Source organism: Misgurnus anguillicaudatus, chromosome 2, assembly GCF_027580225.2.
Source record: "Misgurnus anguillicaudatus chromosome 2, ASM2758022v2, whole genome shotgun sequence".
NCBI classification, from domain to species: Eukaryota; Metazoa; Chordata; class Actinopteri; order Cypriniformes; family Cobitidae; genus Misgurnus; species Misgurnus anguillicaudatus.
Genome location: NC_073338.2, coordinates 38,160,667 through 38,170,399, shown reverse-complemented (window position 1 = coordinate 38,170,399; position 9,733 = coordinate 38,160,667). Strand labels below are relative to the sequence as shown.

General features: G+C 36.4%; 1 long non-coding RNA gene across 1 annotated transcript; it reads left to right on the top strand.

The window, feature by feature from the left end:
- Window positions 1-1,777, top strand: LOC129442819 (uncharacterized). Its single transcript, XR_012358260.1, has 3 exons — window positions 1-106; window positions 936-1,048; window positions 1,150-1,777. It is a non-coding gene; the product is annotated as an uncharacterized lncRNA (long non-coding RNA).
- Window positions 1,778-9,733: the final 7,956 nt, after the last annotated feature.

Genomic DNA, 9,733 nt, shown 5'->3' with positions numbered 1-9,733 from the left:
TTACTACATTTCTGAATTGAATGAGAAGATGAAGTGGACTGAAAGCAGACAAAACTGTAAAATGAGAGGTGCAGATCTGGTGATCATAAACAGCTGGGCAGAGCAGGTCAGTAAGGCTAAGTTTGAATTTCACCAAAACATGTGTCATGAAATTACGGACCTATAGTCACGTAAATTTCCGCCTTTTTGAGTGAACATGTCACGCATTTCTGTTTACTGTCACATATTTTACTGTCAACCTATTTTCTAAGGTTAGATTTACATAAAATGACATCCTACCCAAACCCAACTCTAACCCTTATGCCAGGCGACAATGTTTTAAAATTATAATTAAATTAATTATAAAATTAAATTAAATATAAAAAATAAATCATGAAAAAAGGTAAAAACCATGCGCAAACACCAAATCTAACCCTAAACCGAAGCGTCAATGGTTTGAAATTAGGACAAAACAGTTGAGTAACAAATACATGACATCGACACTTAAACAGAAATGTGTGACAAAAAGGTGGAAAAACGTGTCAGTGTCACAGAAAAGACTCACAAATTTACGTGACTATAGGTAAATAATTTCGTGATACAGGGTTGCAAAAAATATTTGGGCCATGTTTCAACCCAAGAAAAATCTTTTATTTTTTTCCTAATTATAAATTATATTTTGTATAAAACAAATGAAGCCTATACAGTATATTTATGACCACCAATATATTGTGATATTATGCATAATTTGTGATCCTGCATTCTTAAAAATGATAATTATTTTCAACTATGATCCTTACATTTATTAGGTATTTGTATTATCGCTGTCTTACAGTAAAACAGCATTAATAGAAGATCAGAAGTTGTGAATTTGTTGGTGGGTTACTGAAAAATCTAAATGAATTTGAAATCAATCAGATAACATTAATTTTGCATTAGTTTTGCCATCATTACAGAAATTTATTGAAAAATTATCCAATACATTTCAAATGGATGTGTGGATTGGATTGACGGACAGAGATCATTTAGGAGTGTGGAAGTGGGTGGATGGTTTTTCACTGACCTCTGGGTAAACATTTTTTTACCTGTTGCTGACAGCTTATTTCTTTTAGTGAACTGCTCTGTATGATAAAGAACCAAATGCCTTATGTTATTTTATAATATTTTCAGGTTTTGGGGTCCAAACCAACCTAGAACCGAGGGGTCTGAACTCTGTGTTCAGCAGAAAAATATTAAAAAACATTCTTGGATGATCACAGGAAAATCATGGGAAACCTCTTTGTGCACTAACAATTTCAATTTCATTTGTGAGAAGAAAATGTTTTAATGACTTTTGCTTAGGATTTTATGTACAATGTTTTACTGTTTTATTACTACAGAACAAGCATGTTTATCCTGTTGTTAATTGTCACCCTAATGAAAATCACATCAATTTATAAAAAAAAACCATAAAACTGGCAAGACATTCCTTAATAGCCTATTTAGGCCTATAGTTTTGCAATCAACACTATGCTACAGGAAATGTTACAAAAGTTGTTTTGGCTTCTTTTATCCAAAGCATAATGTAAACTTAAACTAGTGGACACCTTAGTGGTTTAATGCCTATGCAGTATGAACAGACATGATTGACTACCAATAAACTGGATGACATTGTAAAGAAATTAGGTTTCTTATCTGAAAGTGCTTTAACTTCCACTACTGTTCCGTTCTTGACTCCACCTAACTAAAAATGAAAAGTGAAACCATATAGCAATATATAAAAGGAAATGCATTTTTTTGGATGTCATTTAGTGACAAACTTTCTTCAGAAGGTAAGCTGTGTTCATTTACAGATGATTCATATTCAGTTTTTTATCGAGTTACCATAACTTTTAGATTGCAAACTTACATGTACTGTTTTACTAACTTACTAATTTACTTATTTTTAAATAATTGGAAATGCCGCAAAAGTGCCTTGAACTGTGAACACCATGGCAGATGGTTATGGCGCCGGACTTCAGGCTTTTCCTGGACGAAAATCTTTCATCATGTACCATGGCACAACGATGGCCAACGCTCAAGATATCATGCGTAATGGATTCAAACAGTCGGCTGATGGGATGCTCGGTCCAGGAGTCTATGTGAGTCGGAGTTTAGAGAAAGCCAGTCGTTACCCTTTAGATCCAAAAGGACAACAGCTGGGAATTCTCAAATTAAGTGTTCGGGTGGGAAAAGTGAAGAAGATCGATTATCAGGGTCATCCCTTACAGAAATCCTGGCATCAGAACGGATATGACACTGCATGGGTGCCGCCTAACTGTGGCATGGTGCCGAGCGGTTTAGAAGAGGACTGCATTTATGATCCACAGCGAATCAAAGTTCTACAAATTTTGGAGAATCGTAAATGAAAACTTTGCCAAATGTATTTAGCACATTTTAAAACAACAAAAACTTCTTGTTTTTTACATTCTGAAAAAGGAAATAAAATATTTGACATTTTGTTAAATAGCCTATATAGGCTATTCGTTCACTAGCCAAATGGTTTACAGGTAAACAGACTTTTACATGCTAGCACTGAATAAATAATGAATAAAAAAAAAAAAAAATTATTGATCGTAGCTATTAGTAAACAATAAAATGTGTTTATATGGCCTATATATATATATTTATATATTTGTTTTAAAATATATTTTTTAAAACAATGAAACATTTGTCTAACTCTGTCAAGTAGCCTATCAAACTATGTGAACAAATGATCAATTTCTGAAATGTTTCTGAAATATTACAGCCTAGAAGTATTTACTACTTTTTAGTAGTTATGTGTTGTAAACTTTTTTATTATTTACAGGTTCCGTGTTTAGGCTACTTTCGATGTCTTTATAATTTCGATTTTTATTGGCGCGCAAAAGAGGAAGAAAGTAACTTCAGTCACCATTCAAACTCTATGTGCGGAATAAAATGAAAGTAAAAAGTGACTGAACCCAACAGATGTTTAAAGTTTGCCTATGACACAGTTACAGAGGTATCTTTTCCGGGAATACATTCTCTCTGCCTCCTACAACAGTTGTTGAAACTTAACTTGTATTGCACTTTTTATTAAATGAATATTCATGTTTACCCACTGTTGTAGCTTGCATGCTAAATGCTTAATGTAAATGCTAATATGGAGAAAGAAAGTAAAACGTCATAAACATTCATTTCGTTCATTTGTTTTTGTTTTTTCCTCAGCATTTTTTTTTTTGACAAATATTTGAGATAAACATCCATAAAACACTACTGAGAATTTTATCAATTTATTTGTTGCTATAAGAGGATATAAAAAGATGCAGATTGACATGAATTAGCATTCTTACAGCGTGATTTCTGAAAGTTGCTGATCATGTGTAAAGTGTAAGATCTGTACTCGTGTGTTATTTATGATCAATCCCTTAAAAAGTACACATTTTATAACATTTATCAGGTTTTGGATGAATTGCTGTAAGCTCTGTGGGTGTTCATACAGCTGTAGTCAAACCGGCTTTACAGACAAGAAACAGACAGAAAGAAAAATTGACAGACAGAAGCCCCAGGCAACATGTAAAGTGTCTTGAGTTAAGTTTTAATGGTTCAGTGAAAAAATAAAGGCTCTGTGCTACAATCAGAGTCTTTTTTGGGCACTATTACAGAATATTTCATCAATTTAATCTTTAAAATGTAATCTTTGAAGACATTTTACATTGAGTGAATGAATAGTAAAACATTACTTTCCTTATTCATGACTGTAACCCTCTGCGCCATGACTCCTATGCTCCGTTTCGGTTTATTAATAATACATATGGGTGCCAGAATGAAACATGAATCTTTTTGCTTTACAGAAGAAGTCACGGCATTTAACTTAAAAGACGCAGATATACCAATGAATCCACAAGGTGGCAGCATCGCCCACTGTTTAACAGGATGATCAGTGCACTGTATTAGAGTTCTTTTTAGGACAGTTGGTTCCCAAATTGCAGAAAAGTATACAGTGTTTCTCTCTCTCGTCTGCCTCACTGGCCCAGTTATTTAATGACATATTATTGCTAAGCATTTCTTGCTGTTGACAAGGAAGAAAAACAGAGCCAAACTGAATAGCAGTAAAGAATCACACATTCGGATGAATAGCACAACCACTATGCACACCTATTGCCTATATTGTAGCTTCATCCTAATATTGTGCAGGACTTTCAGACCATTTACTATTTAAATCTGTAATGAGCAATGATTAAACATACAGTATTAATACAAAATGATTTCTATTCCTATTTTTGATAGCATACATTTGTGCAAAGCATGCTGTTCTGAAGTAGTATCCTGCATAAAAAAAATCATAAAATATTGTGTTTCATTTCTTTTTTAAAACATAATATAAAGGTAAAATAACAAAAAAAATACACATTTACAATCTTACATACTCTAGTCCTAATATTGTCATATAGCCTCTTGTGATTACTGTATGCATGAATACCTTAATTGTCAAGTGTCATTAATGAGAAATTGTATGAATATAACTCCAATGTGAAGAGCATGAAAAGCACCGATCAGATTAGAGTGCTATTTTCTAATTCAAGAATAGTGCAGCTTCACTAACAATTCAGGGACTTTAACAAATATCACAGAATAGCTTAAAGGCTACTGATGTTTAAGCAGAAAACACATAATAACAGAAACCAGAAGTTTTTAAATGATAGAAGAAAATGATTTGTTCAAAGTTAGTTTTTATACTGTATGCATGTATCAGTTGTTAAATCAATGCAGTGCTACTGTACAGTAGCCTAAATTAATATTAAAGGCGGGGTGCATGATTTTTGAAAAACACTTTGGAAAAAACAGTCGGGCCCAAAACCGGGTGTTAGGGGTGGAACAATACATGTATTCGTTTCGAACCGAATCGGTACGGGGGTCACGGTTCGGTGCATGAATTTAAACGGAGAATACACACGGTATGAAAATAAAAAACTTGCGTGCAAAATAATGAATGTAATGCGGAACTACTGTTAGATCCGCGGGTTCTTTATGGACAGCTAATCTGTTACCCCGCTTTAGCTCTGAAGCTCTCCGCATATGGCTGCGTCCGAAAACTCTAAATTGCTGCCTTCTGAGGCAGCTTTCCAAGGCAGCAAGGCATCAAGGCATGTCCGAATTCAATGTTTGGTTTACTTCCTGTCTCCTGAGATACCTATGCGTGGACGTACATTAAGAATGTGATTGGCCGAGTCCGGTCGAGTTCGAAAAAATAAAATGGCGGCCAAGGACGCGACTGGACCACCAATTTAGTGTAAATAAAGGTAGATTTTCACTTTTTACACCTTTTAATTGTATTTCTAGCGAGAAATTAGTATTGTAGTTTTCAAATATGTGATTGGTTATCTCAAAGGCGCTCTCTGTTTAAATTTCAAACACGCTGCCTTAGAAGTGTGTCCGAAAGTCTTTCTCTGAGCTACCTTCATGCCTCCGAAGTCATTTCCTCATGAGGCAGCGAGGCAACGAGTCACTGCCTTGAGTTTTCGGACGCAGCATATGTATGCGCTCTATCAGAGGCCGTCTACATTCTGGCACTCTGCATTTTTTTGTCACGTCGACGCTGGTCCAGTCAGTTCAGTTTCACTTCAGTTTTCCAGTCAGTTACAATAGTACAGGCGAGAGAGTGGAGGAAAAGACGAGGACAGTGCGTCGGCGTTGTTCAGCAGGTATGTGAGTGGAAATACATCTAATCAGGGCTCTCAAGTCTCACGCATTCACCTTGACGCACGCATTTCAGTCAGTTCAAACGCCAGAGTTTGTATTTCTCACGCTGAGAAGTAGGAGATAAATTGTCCTGCTATATACAACAGGCATACGCAGGGCAGTTCTGTCGAGTTCAGCTGCTTTCAGTTTGTTAAGTGTGCTCAACTTTACGCAGCGCCATCAGCGTCAGGGTACCGCGAGAAATCTTGCGGAGGAGGCTGATTTCAAATCGCTCTCGCGTTACTCTGACGTCATCCACTTGTCGTTTCTTGCAACGCCTCGTGAAGTCGTACACACCTATTAATTCATCCTACAAGCCTATTTTTTTGTTCTTTAGTACATTGATATGAAATAAAATGTAATTATAAAATGTATTTAGGTAACACTTGTAATAATTTGAACCCATATTTGTATGAAAGATGAGTACAAGATTACTTAAAGTGGTATACATTTTTGAAATACGAGATTCAGTTCATATTCATGACATCTCAAAATAACACTGATAAGGACACCTATGTTTTTAAGATTAGCTTAAGTACTAAAAAAAGCGCCTTCTTCATGTTTTGCTTTTCCCTCTATTGTACCGAAAATGAATCGAACCGTGGCGCCTGAACCGAGGTACGAACCGAACTGGGACTTCTGTGTACCGTTCCACCCCTACCGGGTGTGCCTCATAAGTTTTGAAAAGTGAAGCCGCTGGCTCTTTGATCGCCCCCTGGTGGCTGGTTGCAGTACAAGTCATAAACAAATGGGACTCTGCTCTAAATAAAAAAAAATGACATTTCCAATAAAAGTTTCTGAAAGATAGTTTTGGTTCTTTCAGGTAGTTGATATCACGCTGATAAATGTTCAATTGTTCCTTTTTGTGATACGTTTTATTTTAAGTTAGTTATTTGATGCTATAGTGTCGTTATGATTGGCGTGGTTAAATTGAGCGTGCGAGCGTTTGGGCGGAAGTTTGATATCGCCTCTGGCTCCATGAACGATTCCTTCTGCGCATGCCCTGGCTCCAAATTGATGTTTTTACGTAACATGGCGGCGACCATTGTCAGACATTTTTGGCTTCAATTCATTACAATGGAGGGAGGCGACGTCGTGTCATCCATCTTTTTTTACAGTCTATGACCAAAACTCACTTGTAGCCAATCAGCAGTAAAGTGCGTGTCTACTAACTGTCATTGTTGCCTGTATTGCGTATGTGTAGGGCAGGTCTATCTAAAGAAGGTCCAGATTCTATTGGGGTAGTGGCGTGTTTGGTTAGGTGGTTTTTAAATATCAACATTGTAGGGGTGGGTTTCGATTCAAATTTCAAGAATCAATTCGATTCTGATTCTCAAGATCTTGAATCGATTATCATTGTTCGATTCGATCCGATCCGATCTTCGAGATTTAGATTAAGTATTTTTGAAAAAAGCCTGAAATTGTGCCAGATAGGGGTGGGCGGAATGACCAAAAATCTATTCCATGAGTCATTTTATTTCACGGTAACGGTATATTTCATGGTATACATGTTTTTCAGTTTATATTGTTTTTGGATTATAAAAATGTGCAGTTATTTGCCACTCACTATAGCTTTTAACTGCTCACCACAGTTTTAAAATATGAACAATTTAAAGTAAATAATGTTAAAGTGAAAATGCCCAGATGATAACAACAGATTAAGTCTTGATAGACAGAATCTTGTTTTTAATTGAGTTATTAATTTTATAGACTATTAAAGCTATAGTATGCATTGTATTTTGTATGCATACATTACATTAAAAATAGGCAGTATGTAAAATGAACAGGTATACATTTATGCACAAACCTACAGACAGGATAAATACCTGTATATGAGAGACGGAGCTCTAGATATAGATATAATAAATATTACAGGTGCTATGATGTGATGAAGTCTGTTTTAAGGTCTTGACGCTCTTTACTTTCTATTACACATTAACATTTGCGTCTCTTTCTCTTTCTGATCAAAGATGTTTGTACTATAAGCGAATTAGGCGTCAAACTACATCGCTCCAGCAGCGCATGTGTCACTGATATAAACACGAGTTTTGTCTTAGCTTGCTTAAAGTTCAGAAAACTTTACAACTATTAGCATTATGTGTAAGAAGAACTCTTTATTTGGCGACCCGTTGCGTGCGCCTCAAGAGACCTCTAGCCATCAGAGACCGGCTGCATGAGCACAGAGGGAGGGAGAGAGAGATTCGCTCGAGACCCGCGGTGGATTCACTGGCGCTTATTATAAAAATAACACAAATAACTCGTTCATTTGTTATGAGTGGATTATTTTACATATAGATCGCAGCTTTGAGCGTTTCTAGAGTTTTCAAAACAACCGCTTGCTTAACGTTACTGACCGCTATGTTCGTTGTTTTAATGTCCTTCCACCTCGCGCATGCGTGAATTCAATGAAGCGGATAGTTTAAGTTATTAATTATTAAATTGATCCTCTGAGTTACGGATCGATCTTTAGAAATGAAAATCGATTCAGAATCGGTGAATCGATTTTTTCAACACAGCCCTACAACATTGGCTTTCAGAGATCATGCACCCCACCTTTAAAGGGATAGTTCACCCAAAAATGAAAATTCTGTCATTTTACTTACTCTCGTGTTGTTACAAACCTGCAAAATTCCTTTGTTTTGACGAACTGAAGGAAGACATCTTGAGCAATGTTTGTAATCAAACCATTCATGAGCCCCATTCACCTCCACTGCATACTTTTTACTATGGAAGTGAATAGGGCTCATGATCGGTTTGGTTACAAACATTCCTGAAAATATCTTCATTCATGTTCATCCAACGCTATCTGACGAGAATTCGTACATAATTTGTATCAATTTATACGACCACATTTGTTAGTTTTGGTATGATTTGCCTTGACCCCTGTGACGTTGGGGTTAGGTGTGGGGTTAGGTTTCGTTGTTGTTTTATCATGAGAATCGTACGATTTTGTCCAAAGTACTTCAAAGTTTGATTTCAACCATTAATGTCACATTGATTTTAATTTTTGACATCGCCCTAGTCAATATTAAAGATAAGGCCTAACAAGGTTATTTTCCACAAGATGTTCCTTACATTACATACAGTAGGAAACTTCAGCTGGATTTTCACATTTATAAACAGAACTGCTTGTGCGGTAAATTTCCACATCCTGCCTTTGTAAATCTACAGTGCATTGCATAATAACCTGCATATCAATTCATTATGTAACTCCAGTACGGAGTGCGCATTCATGATAATCTAACTCTTCTCAACTCATTTTCAATCCCTCTCCTTTCTCTAACTGAATTCTAACGCAATCACATTTTCTTTTACTTCGTCCTTCCTATTTCCTCACTCAAGCTTTGTGTGCATAATTAAGTTTAATCTAACAAGACATTCTTTTGCGTTCATGAATAATTACTTAATCAGCTTAATCAAGGAAAACTTGTTTGGGAGCACTTGTGAGAATACACCAGTTCAAAGGCAATCAAACACATACGGTAGGCTATACGATAAGGGCTGACTCAGAGGTGCACTGGTTTTCCCAACATAAATAATTCTTCACATATTAATCCAGAGTTTAAATAGCCTGATATAGAGGTTGAAGTGTGATAACTTACTCTGTCCTTTTAATTAGTGACTTTACAGTTTGATGTCTGTCGCGTCGCTTTCGACTTTACTTTTCTCAACTTTGTCCCTGATTGAAGAACCTCTGGACATCTCCACAGCCAACAAAGCGTCGCCGTCCCAAAAACGGGACACCTAAGTTTACATCAATATTGTTGATGTAAATTTTAATCTACCATTACGAAATATATATAGTTGGAAAGGTCTAATGCTGCATTCACACCAGCCGTGGTAGAGTTGTCAAGTGCGAGTGATTTCAATGTTAAGTCAAAGTGAAGACGCGTTGACGCGCATCTGGAGGTCTTGCAGCGCAAATAAGGCATTTAGCGCGGTAGGTGCGATTCCGCCTCGTTCGCGCGAATTGAGCGTTTGGCGCGGTACGCGTGAATGGTGCTTTTTGTGCATTTTGTGTTTGACATGAATT